Source organism: Rhipicephalus sanguineus, chromosome 6, assembly GCF_013339695.2.
Source record: "Rhipicephalus sanguineus isolate Rsan-2018 chromosome 6, BIME_Rsan_1.4, whole genome shotgun sequence".
In the NCBI taxonomy this organism is placed as follows: Eukaryota; Metazoa; Arthropoda; class Arachnida; order Ixodida; family Ixodidae; genus Rhipicephalus; species Rhipicephalus sanguineus.
In genome coordinates, this window is record NC_051181.1 from 64,311,611 (window position 1) to 64,338,183 (window position 26,573).

A 26,573-nucleotide genomic window follows, 5' to 3' on the forward strand; every position below is an offset into this window, starting at 1 on the left:
CAACGCTATTCGCAAAGAAAGCATCAATGAAATCTCAAGAAATTTACAATAATTCTGATGGTGTGCTTCTGCTAGCAAAATAAAGCGCGAATTTTGTAGTAATAAAGAAATGCTTAAACGGGCTAGTTACGTAAAAAAATATCTGTGCATAAACATTTTTTGTTCACTTTAACCTGTATATTTACCGCAAAAATTGCGAGCGTTTATGTGAGGGTGTTCAAGATCAGCCTCACTCGCTCAGGAGTTCAATAACCAGAAACTTCGCTGCAGTTGCAGATAGAAAAAGCAAAATTTATTTTTTAAAACAAAGTAGATAGGCCTTATCAACTTTGTAGCTACTATAAAACGTCGCATATTTAGACATTTTTCAAAAACAGTTTCCTTAGCTCTACAAGTTTCAAACAATGTTACTTTGCTCTTTGTTGCGCGTACATTTCATACACAAAATATCTTCTTTGTAACGATAATATTTCTGTTTACAACGTCGTGAACTTTCGAGAACGACAGGTAATGAAATTGGTCCCTCCGGATTGAATGTGTTTGATATTTTTCCCTCGTAAATTATGCAGTTAATAAGAAAATTAAGTTCCTTTTCGGGCTACTGGCATGGGACATGCATAAAATATAAAATACTCAATTAAACTTAAAATATTTGTTTTCGGATCCGTGTCGATCTCTCGTGGAATCACCCGTTAGCAATAACCACGATTAGTACACTAACTGCGGTAATGTCTGCCGTGTAGCTACCTGTAACCGTGGTTAGCCGTAACCGTAGTTAGCTTAACCGCGGTTAAGGCTGTTCATGTGACAGCGGTATTAAGGTAGTGAGTAAAAAAAAGATTTTTTTGTGTTACAAGAAAAAGTTCTACGTTTCGCGACCCGCTCGCACTCTATTTCAGGGTTTTCTTCCAGCCGGGGGTCACGCCAATTCTCCACAATAAGGCAGACTCTTGATCTGCAGCGCACCTGTAGACCGGTTGACGTTACCGGCTGTTGCCTGGATCGGCCAGAATTCCACAGAAAGCCGTTTAAGTCGACGACGTAGGAGTTGTCGAATTCGATGCGGTGGTCGTTTACCATGCTATGCTCAGCGAGTGTACTCCTTTGTCACTCGAACTTGCGGGCATCGTTTTTATGTTGTCGCAGCCATGGAGGAAGGAATACTAAGGAGAGGCCCTGACGTCACACTCGTGAAGCCACCACATCACAAACACCCGCATTGCCTCCTAGCGAAGGCGCAGCGAAACTTTTCGCGACTTCCGTTGCGACGTTCGCAAGCGCATGCGCGCATCGCGAAACTTTGCAGCCTTTTTTTTGTTTGTTTGTTTTTCGCCGTGCTAGCGGTGTAGTCGATTCACGCATACTGCTCTTTGTGTGTGTTCTTTAGGAAAGCTACGCAATGCCCAGCTGTTGCGTATACCCTGTGCAAATCGCGTGTATACTGCGAGCAGTACCGGGTGTCACTTTTCATGTGTACGTACACGTTCGCTTCATTGCTGATCACTAATGCATGGTATTTGCATGCGAAGCTCTTGATTGTGAGCTCTGTTGCTTCTTACTCATTGTGTCAACTCAGAACACACGTGAACTTTTGTTTTTGGCGTCTGACGCGCCGTACATAACATGCGCCGAAGGCATCGTACGTTTTTAGAGGCTGGGTCGTTCAACGAAAGGGCAATAAACTTATGTTGTTGTTATCGGACTACGTGATGTATGTATTGTGCAGTGTGCGCTCGCTGCGTGCTTCTTGTGTGCGTACTGGAATTACAAACTTTACGTGCACGATCGCGTATACAATACAGCGGTGTCCTCTTTTCGACGTGAAGTTACGTCAACTATAGGTTGGCGTTGCGCCGAATAGTTACTACGCTCACTCCATATACACGAACAAAGAACCGCTAATCCAGCAACAGATCGGGAAATCGGGCTGCGAGAAAGGGAAGGCCTAACGCCCAGCAGAACGCGTAAGTCACTGCTAGGTGAGTTCGAATAGGATGATGCAGGGGCTGAACGTTTTTGATCACGGCACGTACCGGTATTCTGCACTGTTGCACAAAAACGTTCCTCGAAGAACTTCAGCACGCAACGCTCGGGCCTCCCGCGCACGAACAGCCTGGTAAACGTCTGCTTGCAACATTTTACTGCGTGCGAACCGCACAATACGCGCTAAGTTTACGCCGGGACTACAAATCCGAACAGAAGCGAACCACCGCGGAGAGCACGCCGCGGGGCGTCTGCTGTTTTGTTTGCCCCATATCGGCTTGTTTGCCCCATAAATCTGACGTCACTTCCGCCACACTTTTCGCAATGCATTGGGATACGATAGGGCCTCTCCTTAGTTTTTCCTTCCTCCATGGTCGCAGCCTTTCGGGGGAGTTCTTTGTTTCCCCCACGTACAAAATTTCACGACCAGCACGTGGTGTGGAGTAAACCAGCCCCTGCGCTTTCTCTTCGGCCGGCCTGTCATTTGGGCACGAAAAGGCGCAGGTGCCAGCAATCCACCTGCTACATCCACTTCCACGAGAAGCATGTCCGTACAGTTTCTCATGGCGAATTATGCGGCTTTCATCAAGCTTTGCGTGGCGATAGCCAAAACCTCCACACAAGGAGTCGGCGCGTCTTAAGAAATTGGTCCCAACAATTTCCACAAAAAAGAAAAGCGATTCCGCCCGCGCTTTCTTGGTCAATGCCTGGCAGGCCGACAGCAGTCCGACGCTGCGACAAAAGAATTTGTCGCGGCGAGCTCTGAGAAGACTGCACCCCCAGGATGAAAAAGTAACGAGTAACGTGACACCACACGTTACCGAAAAATGTTAACGTAAGTACGTTACCCGTTACAGTTTCTAAATTGTAACGAGTACGTTACTAAGTTACCGAAAAAAGTAACGCGTTACCGGTAACGCCGTTACTTGTAACGCGTTACCGCCAACACTGAATGTCCCTAAAACTCCAAGAGTGTCCCTAAAACTACTTCCAGCATTAAGTGGGTGTGCATACAGTGGAAGAACTCACCTGATTCCATGGTGAACTTTACGGTATCAGGGCTGTCCCCCTCCGTGAAGTGGAAAGGAACGTGTTTTCTGCGAAAGCGTGAAAGATATCACTTTGTGCGGAAATCCAAAAGTTAAAGGATAATGGCGTCTACAATATCATAAATAGTCAGCCCGGCAATGATGTGTACATTTATAGTGAACACTTTGCTGCCAAGAATGGTATACGAAATGAAGCTGGTCGCCCGTAAATTAGTGTTGGACCATGTCTATTCACTCCAGTTTTAATCCGTGTACGACCATAATAAGACAGAGTAATGTATGGGCGATGTGTAGTGCGGATTACTAGCCGCAGGCGTGTTATACAGTGTTTTTTCTTCAGAGAGAAGGGTGGTGTTGCTAATGTTTATTAATACTTGAAATAATATGTTACAAATAAAGCCAGGATCAATTGTCTCATGGGTTATTATGAAAATAAATAAAAATACGTAATCAGCGATTTTGCCAGAACAAGAAACTTTGTTGTAAAAAAAGAAATTTAGGATGTGGCATTCACCTGCCTCTGTCTTCATGATTTTGCGGGCCTATTCTAAAGTCAATATATCAGGACAATATTGTACAAAAAAGTTATCAAGAAATACTGCAGCCTGTGCAATGCAGATAACGTGGGCATATTATATGAGTTTCATTGTTAACGTATTTGAGATATGTGCTGTGTACAACGAACCATTTTAAGGAGTTTTTACTGATTAAATTGATGCATTCCAGTAAGTAGATGCACCAGCAGCCTCAGGAGCATTCCGTCACCATGAATTACTTAAATATATGCAAATAGCTTAGCCGACACCAACAAAGATGGAACGGCAACCTTGCTATTCCGCTAGAAAAGCAAATTAATTGCAATAGAAAAAGGTCTCAACATCCTAGGACCTACAATCCCTTAAGTTTTGTTGATCTTCTATACCATGCATGCTCCAACGCCCCCATATACAGAACTGCATGTGTGTTCTTTCATTTCGGCACCACCGATATGTGGACGCCGTTTACGGTAATCAAACTCGCTAAGCATATGGAGGCGTTAGTTTTCATCAGTATTGATCAAGTGTTTCATAAAATTCGCAAACGCAATATTGTCTATGGAACATAACACGAAGTAATATAGTATTACGTGCTTTGGGAAAGTGCTCACCCATAGCTGAATCAACACCCGAAAGACATCTTGACAAAACACATCATATAGCTTACCGTCCACTGTCATCTGACCCAGCCATAGACCAGACGTACGTGACCGACTTGGCCACAGGATCATAGTTTTCCCGCTGTGCCCATAGGCAGTCCAGCATTGAGTCATTGACAACGTCCATGACACCGACTGCCTTGTCGTAAACGCCGAAAACCTGAATTGCAAAGAATTATTTCAGTGCCATAGCTCTCCCTTCAAGCTCCCCGTTTGTGATCTACTGACAGTTATATTCACAGTACCAATACAAATAAAATTGCACTGCAAGACGAGGTGAAACAATATTTCTGTTCGAAATCCTAATGAGATAACTTACTGCAAATGTGTGTCAAAATATGTGCCTAAATAGGTGGCTGCTTTATATGCGTTAACGTTTGAAAGTTTCAGAGGCAAAAATAAAAATATTATGCTTTGAACCTTGAAGCAACCCTTTAAGAGACGGCAAATTTTGCATAGTACTTCTTGGAGCACATGTTGCTGATATTGCCATGCGCTGAACACTCCAGGCGTAGGGCAGTATATATGTTATAGTTTGTGGAACACCAAGCAGGCAAGCCGAAATAGAGCAGGTGAATACCAAACTTTTCAAAAAGCCCGTTCGTGCCTGATCTGGAGAATGGTTTTGCGATTTTAGCAATGTTATGATCTGCCTAATCTACCTACATCAAGGCCTCAAAGGATCCTACACGCAAACGAATTATGTTGATCAAGGCGTTTAAATACTGCCCAGGTCTTATTCCGCGTCAACGCTAGATGGTAAAAATAAATAGAAATTGCTGGCTCTCTTGCAATTGAATGTCGAGGAAAGCATGGCAGGGCTTCCGGCAAAGCAGATTGTTTGGAGATGGTACTAGCCACCGTCTTCACATGCAACCTTGAGGTCCGCCAGATGTTTGTGGGGCCACCTTTTGGAGTTACCCGTACTCCACGGAGCGCCAGATCGGGTGATCCTCAAGATATTACAAAAGCAGTAGGGCTCCCTGATTCCCGAGAATCATTCGTCGTGTATTCCGCCTTGGAGGCAAATGCTTGGCCATTATCTGGCTGATGCGGCGGTGGAAAGAATGGGTGGCTAGCTGTAGGAAGGGTGATGCATGCCAGCATTTTCACACATTCGTGTCAACGCGAGCAATTTCAGTATTTCTTCTGTCGAAACGCGAAATCGGTGGGGCCGCAACATTTATATAGGAACAGATTACCTGAGAAGCTGTATCGTGTTTCTGCTGCAGACGCCCCTTTACTCGCTTCTCCGGCGTTAACGACTGCAGGTGGTCATGTTCTTCCGTACAGCAATGGTAAAACGATGCATTCCACGCGTTTTCACGGTCCCGCTTTTGCTGTCTTCATTCGCGCTGACGTCTCTCCGCCATTTTAACTTTCTTCTCCGGAGTCAGCGCGCTGCGCTGTCTTGGTGTCTTGTCTTCTCCGCTTTTTCGCAGCACTGCACGTGATACTACAACAGCGCCACCACATAACGCCGATTCAAGCGCGGCCGCGCGATTGCGCTCTGCCAGCTGTGATGTCTTTATTGTTCGTCAGTGTGTTTTGTTCTACATGCGGACACAAGCCTCCAATATTATGTCCGTCCCTCTGAACGAATGACCTAGAAGGACACAGCTGTGCTCTAAAGGAAATGACCTGTTTTTGGGCTCTGGAATGAAATCACCAGACCTAATATATTCACTGGAAGCTTACAAATAAAAGTTACTTTTTTGGTGCCTACATTTTAACCACATTTGGCTCACATGTTCGCAGGACCCATCGCCTCAGCCTGGCAACATTTTCTGGCTACGTTCATGAAACATAACAGGCCTTATGTAGATGACAACCAGTTTCATTGCCCTCCCGGCCGTGAGAGGCAAGACAATGGATCTATTCCTTTGCCGAGCATTGAAGGTATGAGCGCCATCAAGGCAAGTGATGCAGAGGCTAGGCGAGGCATAGATCGGCAAACTCACTCATGAGTCGACTCACTTGGACTCATTCAGGTTCTGATCGGGCCGTGAGTCTGAGTCAGAGTGAGTCCGGGTGAGCAATATTTTGGTGAGTTTGAGCCCGAGTGAGTCGGGTTGAGGAAAATTTTAGTGAGTCTGAGTACGAGTGAGTCCGGTTGAGGAATATATTGGTCCGAGTGAGCCCTAAGCACAAAATATATTTCTTCAGTGAGTATGAGTGAGCTGCAACTGTTACTGCCGACCTACAGTCCCATCTACTCATGTTCAGCATTACTACCAGCTAGAGCACTGCACGGGCCGATTTTTCCGGCCCGGGCCCGGCCCGGCCCGAAAACGCCATGCTCCGGCCCGCCCGAGCCCGGCCCGGTGTTCTTAAATGTGGCCCGTACCCGGCCCGGGCCCGAAAGGTTTGGGCCCGGCCCGGCCCGGCCCGGCCCGACCCGACCCGTTTCAGCTAGTTATGCCTTGAGCATAAAGGAGGCACTGTCTAACCTTCGGTTGTTGTGAAGATACCTGCCACGCACAAGATATTTTCTAGAGATTGTTTTGCTTTCAGTGTCACGACTTTCACTGGTACTGTGTATAATTTCGGTTAATTACGTCCGTAACACTCTTGCGAAATAATTGCAGGGCAATATAAAATATAATTGGAGTCGTAGCTGGCTGTTTCATGTACGCACCCAGTGCTAACCACGCAATCTTATTTTTGCATTTCAAAGAACGACTACAAAATATACCTCCATAAACTGAAAAAAAAAAAAAAAAACATGGCAGACATTTTTAGTTTAAGTTTTACATCAATTGCATACGAGCTAGGCCTGTTGAGTAAAAGTAGCAAGTCTGCAAACATCATCTATTGCACAATGCAATGAAAAAAAAAAAAACGTGCTCTAGCTGCTTCTGGTAGGAATACACCAGGCTGGGCAGCGTTACATAAATTAAAGCTGTCGTGTTGACTCCTCGGCGGGCAACTGCACCCAACGTACACAACGTTTTCGTGTTCAAAACAAGAACGTTCTTTGACCCACCCTTCTTCCCCGAGTCACCGCCACCGCAGTGCCATAGATCTGTCAAAGCGAGGCACACCCGTTAGAGAGCGAGCCACCGTCCTCGCCGTTCCCTGAAGATGGCTGTCTCGTCGTCTTCGTGTGAACGCCTTCGATCTTTGAAAATGTTATCCCTTAAAGCGAGACCGGACTAAGGGCTTCCAAAAAAACTGTCTATTAGAGCGCCGAAGTGAACCAGCCGGCGGCCTCTAGCGATCCCCGTCGACGTGACGTGTCGGGTGTCCGGAGCGTGATTATACAGATACGTATGAGACCCGGGCCTAATACGGGCCTGACTCAGGCCCGAGCCCGACCCGAGCCCGAAGATCACGGGCCCGAGCCCGGCCCGGGCCCGATCCAACAATCCCTTACCCGGCCCGGCCCGGCCCGCGGGCCGGGCCGGGCTCGGGCTTTCGGGCCGGCCCGGGCCCGTGCAGTGCTCTACTACCAGCCTTCTATGGGCTTAAGTTTATACTCAAGTCAACTCAGAAAGATCTCAACGCACTAGCGTTCATGCGCCATCTCAATATGCATTGATCAGAGGCGTGAGTTGGGGGTGGGGGTGGGTGCCATGACTTTCCCCGCAAATCTTCTTCGGGAAGTTCATTATATCTATATACCTCGCGTGAGTCGCATATTTCATAAAAATGTCCTTACTGGATTGAAACCACTGATAACTCGTATGAGATGCTAAAGATCAAATGGCGTATCGTAGAGCAGCAATTATGTAAGATATTGGCGTTAAAAACATTGACACCGTAATCAAAACAGCAAATTTTACCCCAACGGACTCACGAGTCGACTCACTCATGCTCAGTCAGACTCAGGTCAAGCCATGAGTCTGAGATTGAGTGAGTCTGGCTGAGTAATGTGCTAGTGCGTTTGAGTTCGAGTGAGTCCGGTTGAGAAAAAGTTTAGTGAATCTGAGTCCGAGTGGGTGTGGTTGAGGAAACTATTGGTGAGTCTAAGTCGGAATGAGCCCTCAGAGCAAACTGTATTTCTTGAGTGAGTCTCAGTGAGCTCTAATTTTTTTGCAGACCTATGAGGTGAGTTAGTCCACAGCACCAAGGTACCACACGTGAAGTTCAGGTTCTCCTGATAACGTAAAGGGTAGCGCATCAACAACCAAACGGTGCTTTTTTTGTTTTTTATGTTTTTTTTTGTTTTTTTTAATTTCTTATTATTATTTTTACTTTTATTTTTTTATTGACTGTACTAAATCACTGTCTTTGATTATTCACCTGTTATAATCCCTCTGGGATTGACAGTATGTATAAATAAATAAAAAAATAAAATAAATACGCAACAATACCGACTGGACCGCGATTCCACCCTCTTTACAGTGTTGGTAATCAGCGGAGGCGGCACAACGTACCGGCCCATATGATGAGGACTCATGAAATTAAGAACCGGTGCCCCATCTTGTCGACCGGTTTTTGGTGGCCGACTGCTGCTTCATTCTCAAACACACCAGCTAGCACAGTAGCTACAGCTGCTCTGCCACGAGGCTACCGCGATGCGCTCGTACGGCGCCTGCTGTATACCAGCATGCATACGCTGTGTATCGACCAATGTACACGTACGTCACGATTTTGTAAGCTCTTTGCGACCAGGAGATCTGCGTAGGCGATTCAAAACATTGCACGGAAACAAATGACCTGCGAGAGCTCTTCGAGTTTAAAAGGATAACCTTTGATATGCTACTACATTTGTTAAACTGCGCCTTTGAATAGTTCTACAGTTTTGTCCTCTAGATATAAACCAACTGTGCAAGTGCCAATTTGAGTACCGATTGCCCGCCCCTTAATGAGTGGCCATGTGGGTCAATTATTATGTATTTCGTCACAGTCACTAAAAACTGGCTTCACGAGAAGCAAGTTACTCATAAACAGCAGACTGCAATTGAATGCTCTGAGCTACGGCACTGTAAAATCGTGCCAAGCGAGAACAGTAATAGGAAACCACTGGGTCACTTTCAACGTGTAGGTCGTATAACGAAATGAAATATCCGTTCTATTAAAACTGCCAACTGTAAGGGGTGATCACATTCAGCGTTCAAGTAGTGCAACATTTACAAAGGAACCAAACAAAAGGCTATTAGCCCATGTACTTCGTAACCAAGAACAGTGTTGGACAGTGTCGAAGATACACGTATCTTTAAAAAGACACTAAAGGCAAAATACAACTCGGCGTGGACTTTTGAAATACTACTCCAGAAACCTCGCAGTGATTCTTGAAAGTCAAGGACAATCTTGGTTTGAAAGAAAATGACGCTTTAGTGAATAGGGTAACGGGAACAGCATCGTTATCCCTCGATGCTTTCTGCCAGTGTAAAATAGTTCCGAGAAGTTTCTGGGCTGCGCAAGTTATCTCAATGAAGGAAAATTGCGAACAGATTGCACGCTCGTGAGTATGTGGCTAACGAAAAGATTTACATCACCAGATAAATAGTATATGGAAAGTCATTGAACATTTATGTGCTCTATGGATACTGTGCGCGTCAAAAAATATCGCTAACAGCGGTGCTGCTGCTGTACAAGTGTCCGGGGATCCCGAATAGTGTGCATGAAAATGTTTCTTATTGACGCAATTGCAATTAGATAGTAACCCGCTGGCTGGTCGGTTACCTGAGCAGCGACTCCCATGAAGTACAAAAGTACCAAGGAAAATCCCCTGATAGCACAATATTATAAAGAGCTGCCATGTTGATCAGAGAAATCAATCGCTGCGGGTTCATTCAGAACGAAACTAAAACGCTTTGAGCAAGAAAGGCAAAGCTTTCAAAGTACTAACTCGCATTTCATTCGAATTTGCCAAGGTTGGGCGTAGCAAAAAATTTCAAACGAGCAATTTTGTATACAGGCGTATGCTGCTATTTTATATAGGCCTATAAGAACAAACTTCTAAAGGTATCGAGTTGTCATAAGACAAAATTAAAAATTATCGTTTCGGATACAATTATTCCGGTAGTATTTTGTATCGGTATCTCAAATACATATTGCCCGAGTTTGTGTTTGTCATATTGTATCGTGATGTAGTTTCAAAGTATCTTTTCCCAGCCCTTAACTTGAATATTTTAACGCGATAGCGTTAGAGAGCTCGTGTCGCAGAAATTCCGCCGCCGGTGTCGGGACCGTTGGTTGTGAGCGAAAAATCATCCGTGAGCGAAAAATCGAGAAAGGAAATGGACAACTATGTCCATCTATCGGAAAACATATCAAGCCAATGCCGCCTTTCCAGAGAAGGCGTTGATCAAACAAACAGCAAACGCTAGATAATGTGCTGCCATCTGTGAGGCATTGTGAGACTCTTCATCGCCTCCGAGATGGCAAGCGCGCGGCGTGTATCTTGGAGGCCATGCGACTCTTGCTTTAGATCAAAAACCTGCATGTACCATTCTCGCGCGCGCGCGCGCGCGCGCGCGCGTGTGTGTGTGTGTGTGTGTGTGTGTGTGTGTGTGTGTGTGTGTGTGTGTGTGTGTGTGTGTGTAAAAATACACATTAATAAGTATGCACTTAGTGGTTGAAGTGCGCACCAGGGGCCGGATTTCGCTATTGCGTTCAACTCTTAAAGGCGAAGCTTAAGGGTCCCCCAATTTTTAGCTATTCTTTAGCTTACAAAGAGCCTAAGCAGTCTTGACACATCTGTTGCTTTGCGTGGTGGTGAATTTAGTTTCTTCGAATCTTTTTTGGATTAAGACGTTTTTGTAATTCTTATTGCGTGTTTTTTGGCGAGCATGTGAGGCGATGTGCGTGCGCACGGTTGATACGACTGTATATGTCGCTGTTGTTCTCAGAATAAAGTTAGTTGCGTGTGACGCCCTTTTCTGACCTCTCTTAAATTCTTCCTCGATGGTACACGTCTTTCTTGAATTTCAGTAAATATACTTAAATATTGCGTTGCCTTATGCTGGTCCATTCCAGAATATTAAATAACCGTACACTTTCAACGAATGTGAGAGAACAGCAAAGATATTCACAAATACTTACGAAAGGCACTCTCGTACTACCACGAAAGTAAAGATTGCTACATGGCTCTAAGGCTATTCAGGGGTTTTACAATGGGTGTCGCGATGTTTTGCAGAAGCTGGCCAAGTCTCGCGAAGTCTCGCCAGACTTTCGGTACACAACACAACAGGAAGAAAAAGAATACTTGTACTTGAAGACATGTATCCACAATTACACCACCTGCTTATCTGTGCACATTACTGACTCTGTTCTCTGCACATCTACGCAGTAAAACGTATGTAGCTACGTATCCACAACGCAAGGAATATACATGATAAATAGCTAAATCCATTTGCTAAACCCTCCCCTGCACCCATTCTATCTCTCGCGACTCTACTTTCGTGCGTGTACTTATTTGGCCTTTTGGCGGCCAAGTGAACTAGCTGTCGTACTACCTGATAAAAGTATGTATGCACTACCTGATAAAAGTGTGACGCAACTATTACATCAAGTATGAAGCCACCCACCCACACAGGCACATGTCACGATTCTGTTCTCTAGTTCTTTATTTTTAACGGCTAAAGCCTTAGATGCCTCTTCAAACGCGCGAATTGACCGTCGGCGGCGTCAGTGTCCACAAGAATGATGCAAAAGGCCAGCACGTGATGGTGTCACCAGGTCACGTCATCATGACGTCACCAAGGTGTCACATAACGTGACATCACTCGATATGGTCGTCATGTGGCATAGTCGCTTGGTCAAACGTGGACCGATGACGGAGGCAGTGCAAAACCATGTGAGTTGCAGAAGGCTTTCTGATGAGGGGGGGGGGGGGCAGTGCGTGGAGTAGTCCGTACATGAAGGACGCTAGAGCTTCGCCTTGAACAGCAGGACGCGATTGCGTATTCGGGCCCCGCGCACATCGCCTTCTCAATTGCTAGCCTAGCTTCGGTTCTCGGTGGATGCCTCAACCGTAACGCAAAGAAACGAACGTCTATGCGCTCCTAGAACTTTCCTTGAATACCTACTGCAACTACAGCTGCGAACTGCCCACTACGCCATAATTCTTCTTTTTGCGAATCAGCGAAGGGCCCACTACACATCCGTAAAGCAACACCCGTACTACGTAGGTGCTCACATTGTTGAAGCTTTTTTTGATGATGATGATTAAATATGTCTGAGCGCTTTTACAGCGAAAGCTGTTATGAGATCACAACAAGGGCCGGTTTTGGCGCCGTAGTTATCCGCCGCCACCGCCGGTGTCAGTAGGCACTATCGGTCGAAATAAGAAAAAAAACGAAATAAAAAAATATTTCCAGGATGGAACGAGGTCCGAACCTGGGCCCTCTGCGTGGGAGCCCAGTGATCTACCTCAGAGCCATGCCAGTACTTGAAACTGCTTTCTAAAAAGGCCCTATATAGGTTTCATGTAGAGAAGGAACCACATTACCATATGTAGTGTAGCGTGGTAGAAGAGTAAAATAACAACCAAGCGTCACATAACGCGAATTCTGTAACCAGGCGTCACAATGCGAACTGCGCAACGAGTGGGAGTTTTTTGTTTGTCGAAGAGCGGCATTTCTAGAGTCCGTTATAAGCTCTCTTGCGGCTACTAATACAAGTAAACTAGCAACGTACCCACTACGCCACAAATCATAATTTTTTTTTAACTTGGGAAGCAGCCACCACGACATTATTGTAGCGTTAGCTACACTTGCCTAGCCAGAGCAGGTTTCGCGGGGCTCATCATGAGCCGTGCTGCGCATGCGCGCGCGACTCGCCGCTGCTGCTCTGCGCATTCGAGAGGGGTGACGTCGTAGCCATGGCGGCGCGCAGCTATTAGATGCGAAGTATCTTAAGGCGGAGCTCAATCCAGTGGTGACCACCCTTACTGCGCATGCGCACACCCTCTCCATACACCTCCTCTCCACTCAACCTCACCATTCCCCCCTGTCATCTACCCTCTCCCATTTCTCCTCTCCACTCACCCTCTCCCCTCCCCTCTCCCTCCCCTTCCCACTCTTCCTCTGAAACGCGGGCTAGACATGCCATAATTCTCTACTGCGCAACGCCGCGATGAGCTCGAGCGCATGCGCGTCCCCTCCCCTTATCTCTCCTCTCCTACGCTGACCCTCTCGCCCTCCTGTCGACCGCATTTCCCGCTCGCCCGGTGAGAATTAACGGCCAGACTAGATGGAAGATACGACGCGCGTAGCGTCGCTCTTCGCGTTCCACCTCGCGAGCTCGGTAGCATGCCCAACGAACGCCAACGGAACGCGATCGTGCAAGTGCTCCGGCTTCGCATCTACTCATAACCCCCTTTAGCGGGAGATGGTGTATTCGCCTTCGCTGTGCAGTCGCCGTCTGACAGTGCGCTGGTGCCGCTTGATAGCGCCTCTGACTGGCGTTTGCAGGTGGGTAACGCCATGGAGAAGGAGAGCGCTAATGTTGCTCAACGGAACAGAATAGCCGAGAAGCTTATGTCATCGGATCTCGAAGTAGTTGCCTGGCAATTAGCGCTTCAGCGTAAGAAGAATGAACAGAGGAACGCTAAACGTGCTGCGGAAATCTGGAAAGCTCAGACTATTCAGCTGAACCTTTGCTAACGCTACGTATATCCTGGCATAGCCGAGCTAAGCCGCTGCAAATTTTTTTGTCATTCTGCGGAAAGCGAGGTACCATCTGTAAGGCATTATGTGCAGTTTCGTTATGCGACGGCTGATGACGATGAAGAATTACGACTGAGCATTTTGTAATGGGTTCGAAGCTTTAAAGGACCTACTAGTTACGTAATTCGCAATGCGTGACGCTCGGTCGTTATTTCACTATCCCACCACACTTTATAACATACACTAACGTGAGAAAGAGATAGAGAGAGGGAATTAACTTTATTGAGACCCTGGGAAATGGATCATGGGAGCCTTATGGGCTTCCTTGGCAACCACTAGAAGTGCACTTGCGAGGAAACTTCTACACTATAAATCATCATAAGTTTTGTGAAGTAGGGAAGCAGCCACTGCAATTTTTCGTCATTCTTCGGAGAACTGTGGTACCTGCTAGGCACCTGTAAGGCATTATGTGCACTTTGTTGATGCTGTGGCTGATGACGATGAATAAATGTGGCACAGCCCTTTGTGATGGGTTGGAAACATTCACCAAACCACTCGTTGCGCACTTCGCATTGTGTGACGCCTGCTTACAGAATTCGCGTTGTGTGACGCTTGGTTGTTATTTTACTCATCCACCACGCTATATTACATATGTTATTGAGGTTCCTTCTCTACATGAAACCTATATGGGGTCTTTTGTGCAAAGCAGTTTCAAGCAGCAGCAGGCTCTGATGCAGAACACTGGGCTCCCACGCAGATGGCCCAGGCTCGAACCTCGTTCCATGCTGGAATTTTCTTTTATTTCGTTTTTTTTTATTTCGAGCGATAGTGCTTACGGATACCGGCGCCGGCGTCGGCGGCGGACAACTACGGCGCCAAAAACGGCCTTTCTTGTGATCTCATAACAGCTTTCGCTGTAAAACAGGAATGAGGTGAGTTAGTAAGATATAACTAAATGTTCTTCAACGAGGCTGCACATACTTGGATTGTTTATGCTGTGATGATTCATTTTGTACGGTAAAGTGAAACGAATGCTGCAGTCCCCGCGTGGCGTCCCCGTTCGGGAAACGTTCCATTTTTGTTTGCTTTTGGTGTAGAAACATTTTAGCACCGAGCTGTTTAAGCTCGGAAAAACCCGACCATTATTATGAACTGCCACGCGCTCTATTCGTCCTCTTCTTCCCCTTCTTGATCTTTTTCATCGCTCCCAGAACATGTGCGCCGATTTATCCAGTGCATGTGTTCAATGACTCTGATGGGCGAGAGAGCGAGTACAGAGAGATAGAAAAGGAGAAAGGGAAGGAGCGAGATAGACAAAGAACGAGATAGAAAGAAAGAGAGAGAAAGAAATGGAAGAAAGAAAGAAAATATAGAGAGACAGAGAAAAAACAGACAACACACAGAAAACAAGACCAAAGAGAAAGACAGAATTAGAAAAAATGAGACAGAATTAACGAAATACTGAGAGAGACAAAGAGATGGACAGAAGGAAGCGTCAAATAGAGAGAGAGAGAGAAAGAAAGAGAAGTAAAGAGAAACAAACATAGAACGTACTAGAAAGAGAAAGTGTAAGGACTAGATAAATAAAGAAATAGAAATAAACAGAGAAAATAAAAAAATAAGGAAAACAAAGAGAAAGAAGAGGAGAGAGAAGAAGAAATAAAGGGAAAACTAAGGTGAAACAAGGAAGGCGGTTTTTACATGTGTAATGCCCGTACATCGAGTATTTAGTTGCAGTAAAGACAGGACCAGGAGCACGGCCTGCGAGAACCTCACCTTGAAGCTGTCCGGAGTTTCTCTCTGCAGTTTGTTTGGTCCCCTTGACGCATTTGTTGCGCAAGGGATTACAAAAATCTGGGCACTCAGTAGACCAGCGATCAGAAAAGTGAAGGTCTGCATTTTACCAGATTCTAGAAGAAATGGCTAGAATTCTGGGGTGAATCAAGGCCTTTTATTTTACAGAACTACCTGAACATGTACCTGCCCGGATTAATCAGTAATGAGTCCCTTTTAATTTTATATCAAGCCGTGTGGAAGAATTATGTGACAGTGGAAATTAAAAGCAATCGGAATGCATCCGATGCGCCCTAATCTCCTGGACGGCCCTCATATTCAACATGATATACTTCAGATACTTCGTAGACTGCCTTTCTACTCGCGGAAGATCTTGTGCTTCCGTTAAACGAAACGTAATCACGTGTCATGTTCTTTCTTGATTCCTTTCTGTCCGCCAGTTTGTCGTAAAACATTCTCACAACGGCTATTTTCCACGTTGCAATCACTGCGCGCTGCCGATCTAAGTCAAGTTCCTACAAGGCCGGATTCAACTTTTTGACGCGGCAAGCATTCAGTGACATTTGATGAAACCAGCGTGACGCATCACCCTGGCTTTTATTGCGATAGCAATTATATGGACAGTCTCGGCTGGATTTTGCCGTCGCCGTCGCCGTCGCCGCCGTCATGCACCGCATATGTATAAGTATGTATATATCTATAAAGTCCCCACAGAAAAATAACTCAGAAAAATGCTTCCGAAGCACGGAATCGAACCAGGGACCCCTTGCTCCGCAGCGAGCGGCGCTATCCACTACGCCACGGAACGCAGATCCTCCACGTAGCTAACGGCGAGCGTTATATACACACCATTTAGCGCTGGACGGACTCAGAGACAGCAGGCGATAATAAGCGTTTCTTCAATACAAGCGAGGTGGCGCTAGGAGCCCGACGGGCACATTTAAAAGTCGTCGGCGAGCTCGCTCGCTTCTTATATTTGCGCATGGGAGAAGCTTGCCCTTCCGCTGTCTGCTCGCGCGGTTTTCTCGTGGCGAGGGGTAGAGGAATGTTTCACGCTTTCACCGTGATGTCCGCGCTCATGTTACGGCGCGTATGAATGTCACTCGAGCTCAGGGACGCCGCTAAACGAACAAACAGAAGATGAGCGCGAACTATCAAGTGTCACAGCTCGACACTTGAAGCACGCTAGTTTCCTTCGCTGCTTCGGCCGCCTTCGGCCGCCTTGCAACAGAAGCGCTGTTCAAACTGAGAGTATCCATTGGCGAGCCTCACTTCGTATAGCATTAGTTCCTTGCTATCGCATTCATTGCTTCGCCCTTGCGGCGAAACTGTGACTTTTTTTCACAACGCTGCTTCCAACACAACTTGTCCAGGCCAAGGGGTAAATCTTTAATGAATCATGGATTTCGAGGACGCGTAACCATGCACTGCAATTTTTTCTGAAATCAAAAAGCTATCCGAAAACGCAGACTGATCCTAGTTGACTGTCGCGTTCCGTATTTGATTAGTTTTCGTCCGCCCAGGCTAGTGGTTAAAAAACTGGCATCGCTCAACTCGCACCACTGCCCGCCAATTTTCGCCGAGCTAGGACGAAATTTTTTCAAGCGTGGGTTGTGTTCAGTGACATTTGGTTAAATTTACGTGACGTTTGTCGCCGGTGACGTACCAGCGCTCCCTCCAACACCACTTACCTAGAGTCAGAGATAAATATTTATAGATATAATTAGTTGTAAAAAAGGGTATATTAAAAATTTCTCGTTCGCTGTCAGATCGTGGTGTCACAGATCACTACTAATCTTTAATTATCTGCATCACTGAAACACGGCTCAAGATATTTGTTAGATAAAGCAGCGCTAGATATTAGCTTTATATTGTTTTTTAATAAATACATGTTTTCTCGCTATACACGCATTCTTATTTCGTGTTTCGACTGCTGCCAGTTCTGCAAAACTAGGCCTGCGATGAAAATATCGTCATCTCTAGCACCAGGGAATTTCGCACTGAAAGAATGCGTTGTCGCTCCTCTTTTACGTGGCGCGACGGCGCATTCTTTCAGTCACCTTCAGCCAAAACGTCTTAAGATTTTTCAACCACTTACATTTTTGTAGGCGTTCCTTTTTTCATTACGCCTCCTCCCGGAGTGACACATATATCTTCGAGGCATCTATATAAAAAAAATGTGTGGTGTTCTCTTCTTCGCCGTGTAGTAAGAAATAATTAAACGAAGCTCAAGTGAAATGTAAATCTATTGCTCGAAATATCGCGGAAATTCCAGATAGACAAATCTTTGCGTGTAAATGCCGTGTAAATACTGCGGCCAATAACTTCAGGAATATATTTACAGTTATACCGCAAAGCAGAATAAAATATGGTGAACAAAATGTCCAAATTCTGAGCTATCTAAGAGACAACCCCTTAGCTACAGACCTCTCAAATACTGTACTGTCCAAGCAAACTGATAAGAGACAGTCGGAAAATTGTCACTATAAAAAGAACTAAGAACTGAGATTACATTATCAAGTTCTGAGAACCTTGTGTTACATGTTAAGGGAAACTGTGCAGTTGTCTGCTGCATAACTTCCCTTGCCTAAAACAGAGATTCACTTTCAAGACAGCGTATATATGTATAATACGTTGATCGCTGAATGTTTTCTTCAGATATTTTAGTTAGTGTTCCTCATTCACTTTTGTGCATAACGTTAGCCTTGACTACAATCTTAAGGATTCTACGGCTTCCACAATTTCTGGAGCTGGTACTAAGAAAGGTATCAGCGTATTATATAACTGAATCACCCAATGTTTCCTAAACGTGTTAAATTTGAAAATATTTTTCGGCATCAGTTCAGAGGACAAAGGTTTTATCTGTAACAGAAGCTTCGGCAAAACTTCATTACTAAAGAAAGAAAATAGCACAAAACAGAACACGAGGAAGACAAGACGCACAGTTGCAGCGCTGCCTCTTCGCGCCTTGTGTACCTTGCGTTGTGTTTCTTTGAGCTGTTTTCTCTTTTAACGCGATTGTGTTAAAGAGTTCGATTCGCAGAAATTCTGGTGTCGGTGTCGGCGTCGTTGGTTGTGTGCGAATAATCACCATCTTCTATGTGACCGACAATAGAGAAAGATGCAAATAATCTAAATACTAAAAATCTTCGGGTTGGAGTAAGAATTGACCCCAAGCTGTCTGCGTGGCAAGCAGTCATTCTACCTCAGAGCCACGCTACTTGTCGAACCTTCTTCGCAAAAAAAAAAAAATTGATATGAATGTCATTAGTGGAAGGAGCTTCCTGAACGCATGTAATATTGCGTGGCAGAAGCGTAGAATCGCGCCAGGCGTCAAAAGATATGAATTGCGCATAGAGTGGGTGTTTTAAAAGCCCACCCATTACAATGCGCTCAGACATATTTAATCATCATCACACGCAATATCATCAAGAAAGTGCTTTGTTGGGCGCGCTGGTTCATTCTGAATAGACTGAGCGTAAACGCACCGTCCCGTCCGTTTGCGCTCAATCTATTACATCAAGAAAGTGAACAGCTGCGTAGGTTCGCGTGTTGCCTTGCGGACACATAGTAGGCTCTTCACTGATTCGCAAAAGGAAGAATCATGACGTAGTGGGCGCATAAAACTGTACTCGCATTAGGCATTCTACGATACTTTGAAACGGCCAATGTTACGCGCACAGTCGTTCGTTTCCTTACGCCACGACTGAGGCATGCACCGTGAACCAAAGATAGACTAGTAATTGAGAAGGCGATGCGCACGGGGCTCGATTAAGCTATCGCGTTATACTCTCGAAGGCGAAGTTCAAGCGACCTATAACTTCTTTTTTAATGTTTTATTAAATTCGAAGCAATTCTTAGTGAACCTTAGGCACATTGGCCGTTTCTATCTATCTATCTATCTATCTATCTATCTATCTATCTATCTATCTATCTATCTATCTATCTATCTATCTATCTATCTATCTATCTATCTATCTATCTATCTATCTATCTATCTATCTATCTATCTATCTATCTATCTATCTATCTATCTATCTATCCGACTACGTCTGGGTGCTCTACTGGTCGTCTCCATAAATTGTAGTATACGGGAATTGGCATAGCAAGGGATCAATGTATGATGAACACGATTCGCCGGTCATGACATGAACAGCGCAAAACGCCAGTCGCCTGTTATGGATTCCTTTCCCTCAGTCACGTGCGGCACACACCAGCATACTGCACAAATGAAGGCATGTGCCACAGGTGATTCGCAATCCCAATCAACACATTAACCACGAACATACACAATGAAACGAAAGGTAAGTTAGGGAGCTCGACTGCCGTCCACTCGTGCACGCAGTCCGCCAGCATTACGGTGTTCTCTTCGTTTCATATTAGGCTCGGCGATGGCCTCATGCTGACCAAGGATGACGTCAGATTGATTGAGAGCTGCTTTGTGACTCGCGAAGAAGCCACCGCTAAGTGTCCTAACGGCATACGGCTTTACAACAGCAGTGCGGACGTCGACCTCTATAAGGCACGTTGCCTCGACGCTGGGGATAACGTGTTATGTCATCCCGCATGCGACAACGTAACTAGCCATAAGAACGAGCAGGTACTCAGGGATGCCCTGAGCAAGGTGGCCAATATGAACGCAAGCGACAAGGTTACCCTGCCTGCCTCAACTTGCTTGAGCATTGCGAGCCGTACATGGTCCGTAGAGTCAACATCCATGGAAGCGACGGTCTCGTTAATGAAAACATGGCCACCTTGTGGTGCATCGAGCGTGAATAAGACGGCAACATCTTTTGACTGTGGCTTGAACTTCCAACGTCCACGGTAGGTATTGTCGTCCCAGCCAGGAGGAAGCACATCACTACCGCACACCCTCAATAGAATTGAACTGAGTGCCAGTGGGACTGCGTAATGTAACATACTAATGTACCATAGTAATGATGCGAGGTCCCCCTGACAGCATCGAACTTTGGGACCTCCTGATGCCGTATGTTTTATGTGAGCTCGTTTTGTACTCAATAACAATGAATACACTTGAACTTGAACTTGAATCAACACAACCACAACATACGCGAGAAAAATATCTCGTATAACACCGAACACACAGAGAGAAGCCACACAGAGAGAAGGTGTGCGTTGCACACATCAATCACAACAACAGACATTGCGCACGTCGCCATCTGTGCGAGAACTATTAAGAACACCTTCCACGCATACACACGGGTTCTTGAAGCGTGCGTGCGTTCTCCACGAAGACGGACAAGTATATGCAGTACATATCGGCTTACCGCGTCTGGTGTTGCTAATGCCTATGTTGCTGTTGGCATCGTTACGCAACTGTAAACGACTGGTTGCATAACACATGTGTACCTCTTCAATAGGGAGTTTTAGCTTGTAACGTATACTTCTTTACGTTACCGTGTTACCGGATACCGGATGGAATCTGCGCATGCGCGAACGTTTACGGAACGTAAAGGTTTACGGAACGTAAACTACTCGCCGGACAGGCTTTACGTTTACGGCCCTATCTCGCAAATCCACCGTCGTTCGTGGCTACTCGCGATATCCGCTTCACGGAGACTTCAGCCGCCGAGTCAAAATAAGCAGAAGTGCGAGCGCCACTTACGATCACGTTATTTCAGCCGGATTACCGAGGCTAGAGCGACGTAGAATACCGAATCCACAAACGTGAGAGGCCTAAAGACGGTGACAGGCTGGATAGGTGGCGCCATCTAGCGGGGCCAAGGTGTACCAGGCGAGCACAGAATTGTTATTGCAGAAACATCGGGCATTCTACTCCCAATGTAAATGCCTTAAAGCGGCATTATTACGAATGAGTTGCCTTTTTAATCATTTTTCCCCTCAAGAACACTAAGCGAAAGCAAACGTGTTCATGATAGTGATTGCGAGAAGCGTCACAAGATGTCGACACCATCGCTCGGTAACCTGGTATTGCTACACCCCTTCGCTTATACCGGGATACTGCACACGCTAAAAACCTCTCTAATGATTTTGCCGCAGCGTAATTCAATATTATCTTAATTAAATGTAGTTTAAATGCTGTTATCATCACCATTTAGTGGTTTGCGCCAACGTAAAGGTTTACGTACGTACGTAAAGGTTTACGTTTGGGCAGCTAAAAAACTTTACTAAAACTCGAGTTCCGGTAAAACGGTAAACGTAATCCGGTAACGGTAACGTAAAGAAGTATACGTTACAAGCTAAAACTCCCTAATATCTCTACATATGTCTGTGCGTATACCATTTGCGCCTATCTTTAGTGTCATTTCGTAACGTGTCGCTCAATGTAAAAAAAAAATATGCCACTGCGACTTTCGCGCCACATTCATCGCGTTAGATTGATTCCCACGGCACATGAGATCTGCCAAGTTTTATTTTTGTTCCCTTTCGTAATGATCGAAGGCGACGCGTTTTTCCTCGGTCACCGCAATTGTCACGTTCTATGATCAGCCGTGTACTTGAATTATTTCAATGTGCCAGCGCGTGTGTACCGAGCAGTACCTTCCGTGTGATATTTCCGCAAAGGTTCGCATTCCTTAGCATACGTATATTGACGGTGTATTAAAACCGCCAAAGAAACCGCGAAAAAAAAAAACACGAGGCTCGCGCAGCAAGAAATGCAAACGATCGGAAAATCGTGCTCACGCGACTTCATAACATACTGAATTGTACAGCGCAGAATAGAGGACACACGGTCAGCGCTGCGTCTATCGCTGGCTCTCTACCTCCCTCTATCTCTCTATCCCTCTCTAATTACTAATCTCTATCTATCGCCATCTCTCTCTATATATGTATATCCTGAAGGAATAAAGAAATTCAATTCATGAATGTCACGCAAAGACGGTTAATAGATTGTGGTACTTCTCATGTTCCTTTCTTTTGCTCATAATCAATTTTTTTGCGCATCAGGGTACAAGTTCACGCTTGTATCGTATACAATAAACCTTCAGTTGAGTGTCAGCGCTGTGCATGTGTGTTTCCTCGTCTTCCCTCCTGTATTCTGCGTTGTACAATTCAGTACGTCGTGAATCAAGACCGACTAGCCCCGCTGTCAGTTCTGCTGCCTGGATACCCGAACACATGAAATCATATTCAGATGGATGCGGGGAAAAAGAAGTAAAGAAGAAGCAAGAAGGACAAAGAATTGCGTTTGCGCTGTAATTTTAGCTTCAGGAATATGGACCAACTACACCCAAGTGAAGTTTTATTTTAGTGAACAGAATGGGGGGGGGGGGACACCCGCAGGGAAGGCTAGTCATGGCTTCAAGCGGCCCTGCCAAGCGCCGTCCTTATTTTCTTCTATTGAGGTCGCGCGCTTTCCGGTTTCTTTCAGCGCCCGAAGGAAGGCGTTGCAGGGTATTGGGACAACGTGAGCACTAGAGGCCGAGAGTGGCTTGCATTCTGCACATGCGTCCTGGTGGCGGCTCGCAAATTTCTTGAGTCCCCAATTCTAAAACTTCAGTGCTTCGCCGGAATACAAAGTGCGCCTCCGACTTGTACTTTTACGTACAGGGCGTGGTCGACCGTGCTCGCGCGATTCTCTTGAGGGGGAGTTTTGTACGTCTTGTGCTTTCACTGTGAAGTTTGCGTTGAAACTATAGACCGCACGAAGGTAACTTTGCTCGCTGCAGCGGCCGCGTTTGCGAAAGGAGTGAGCTGCTAGCTAGAAGAAAACTAGGGGCTGCTTGAAGTAACAGCCGTGACAGTTCGCGCTAGGCCTGTGTACGCACGTGTGTTCTGTTCGTGCGTCTTCTTTGTGTTTGAGCAGCGCTCTGCATGTGTCGAGCTGTGACATTTGTCAGTTCGCACTTGCCTTGTGTGTTTTCTTTTCTGCGCATTATGCTTGAGTAGCCCGCAGCAGGTTTATAGCTACTTGCAGTTCTTCTTGTGACATTCCTATTTCTTGCTATCGCATTCATTGCTTCGCCTTTAAGGTCAAACTGTGACTATTTTTCATTGTCCGGTTCCGCTATAAAGGGATATTTTGAGATGAATCCAATTACTACCTCATCACAGTGGGTAGTGATGACAACTTCGTTAGTAGTAAGCAGGTGCGTAGCAAAGACTTAGTAACGGTACGGAAGAGGTAGTATCCGCTGAAACTGCTTGCAGAGGTAGAAAAGAGGCAGCAAGAAGTGATTTATGGTCCAAGAAAAGTAGTAACAGCTGCTGCTACTAATTATTTTGCTTGTACTTACTAGCTTTTTCCTCAGATTATTAAGAGTGTGAACTTAATGTACAGTAACGTTGAGATCAAAATAAAAGCACACATCTTCTGCTGCGATTCATATAGCTCAAGTTATTGCGGATTTTATGGAGTGCCGCGTGCTGCCAACAGGCTCGTCGAGCGGAACAGAAAGGATTAAATTGAGCAAACTTGCAGTCGCTGCCACAATCCGCGCCGTTGTATTCCTAAATGAACATCACCTGTACCATCCAAACGGCGTTGTTCAAGGACTTTTATTCGCGCCGTCAGATTATTCGAGGTTCGAAAATGTGCGCGTGCATTGTTTGTTTGAGTCATTTATTGAATTGTTGATGGAACATGCAACATTCCAGAAAAGTGAACTGACGGGCGGCTACAGTTTGAGAATGACTGTTCGATTGCATGACCGTGAGTAAAGCAGTACTGAGGGGGATGCTGGACGTCACAAAGATGTACTTGCGCGCATTTCATGAAGTAACTCTGCTTTCCTGACCGCGGAAGTACTGACTGCACAACGCGTTTATAGAAACCATCGCCACGTTAAACATAAAGTCCCGTGCAGCAACGATGGCTTTAGTCGCTGGCGGCCTCAAAGCCGTCAGACAGGCTCGGTTCGTACCTCGCAGTGCCTTCGATTTCATACGTCAATTCTGGTTCACTCAGTTATCTGCGGCGCGCACAGAATGTCGCAACGCATGGTTGATGGCGTGGTCTAGGAGCTGAGATATAACGTTTCACACCACGGCAAAAAACAAGGTCGCGAGCATTTGTCACTGCCCATGACTTGTGCAAGTATTTTGGTCGGATATGCATTTCAGTGCAGCTGATTTCGTGTGCTCCGGTGAAAGCGGCACGGGGTGCGCATCCGCACTTCCTATTTGTCCTTATGCGAGCTGACGGTCCAGCTTCCCCGGCCGCCATTTTGAATCGCTCAGTGTGCCACCTACAGTTCGTGCGTATTGCGAATATACTATATTTTCACTGCAGCAAACTGCAAAGAAACAAAGAGAGCCATTTGTAGAGCGCTCGTCCTGTCGTCTCTCGGATGCGTTTGTCTTTTTAATCGCAAACAAGAAGACGTCGAACTAGCCAAAGCCTCTACCCGAGACTATACGGTCATTAGCTTTGATTTACACAACCATTCGCATGTGCACTAAGACGTTGAATGGCAGGAGAACAACATAATCAGAAAGGTGTAATCTGGAGCAAGACGAAAAATGACTTCGTCATGCGACATCAACTAACCATACGCAAAGGTTATATTATACGCGGTTACGGCGGTCATATGCTTCATCAATTGCGTAAAAAACACGTAACACATTTATCCGTGACAGATTCCCAAGAAAAGAAGACAGCACAGCTGTAGTCCGAAGGTCGATAGTGACTGCTATTTGTATGAATTGGTTCCCGCGGCTTTTACAGCGAAAGCTGTTATGAGATCATTTCACCGGCCGTTTTTGGCGCCGTAGTTGTCCGCCGCCGCCGCCGGTGTTCGTAACCAGTATCGCTAGAAATAAGAAAAAAAAACGAAATAAGGAAAAAAATTCCAGGATGGAACGAGGTTCGAACCTCGGCCCTCTGCGTAGGAGCCCAGTATTCAGCCTCTGAGCCATGCCGGTGCTTGAAACTACTTTGCAAAAAGGTCCTATACAGGCTTCATGTCGAGAAGCAACCACATTAGCATATGCAATATAGCGTGGTAGAAGAGTAAAATAAGCACCAAGCGTCGCACAACGCGAATTCTGTAACCAGGCGTCACACAATGCGAATTGCGTAACGAGTAGGTTGTTGAGTGCTTGCAACCTATTACAAAGGGCTCTGCCATAATTCTTCATCGTCATCAGGCACAGCATCAACAAAGTGCGCATAATGCCTTACATGCGCTTAGCAGGTACCACGGCTCTCCGTAGAATGACGAAAAATGGCACAGTGCCTGCTGCCCTACTTCTCAAAAATTACAATGATTTATAGCGTAGTGTGTTCCTCGCAAGTGCACTTGCATTGGTTGCCAAGGAAGCCCATAAGCGCATTATCCATTTCCTCGGGGTCTCAATAAAATTAGAGTGATTTATAGCGTAGTGGGTTCCTCGCAACTGCACTTGTATTGGTTGCCAAGGAAGCCCATAAGCGCATGATCCATTTGCTCGAGGTCTCAGTAAAATTACAATGATTTATAGCGTAGTGGGTTCCTCGCAAGTGCACTTGTATTAGTTGTCAAGGAAGCCCATAAGCGCATGATCCATTTCCTCGGGGTCTCAGTAAAGTTCTTCGCCCCCTCCCCCGTCTCTCGCCAATTTAACGTATGCTATACAGCATGACGCGAGAGAAATAGCGACCGGGCGTCACCCAATGCAAGTTACATAACTGGTGCTTCCAACCCATTACAAAGGACTGAGCCATAATTCTTCATCGTCATCAGTCGTCGCGTCAACAAAGTGCACATAATGCCTTACAGACGTGTAGGTGGTGCCTCGCTTCTCCGCAGAATGAGGAATATTGGCTTAGTAGGTTCTTCCAAGCTTCACAAAAATTGTGATTTATGGCGTAGTGGGTACCTTTCTAGTGTACTTGTATTGTAGCCCCAAGAGTGCTTACAACAGGCTCTAGAAACGCCGCTCTTCCAGCTTTTGCTGTGACTGTGCCGTGGTTTCAGCGCAGGCCTGGCGTTTTTTTTTATTTCTTAGTCAACGTCCTTGCACATTTCGGCGTCGTGGTGGGTTACACCATTGCCGCAGATGTCGCCAAACTGCTCCAGGCATTTCTCT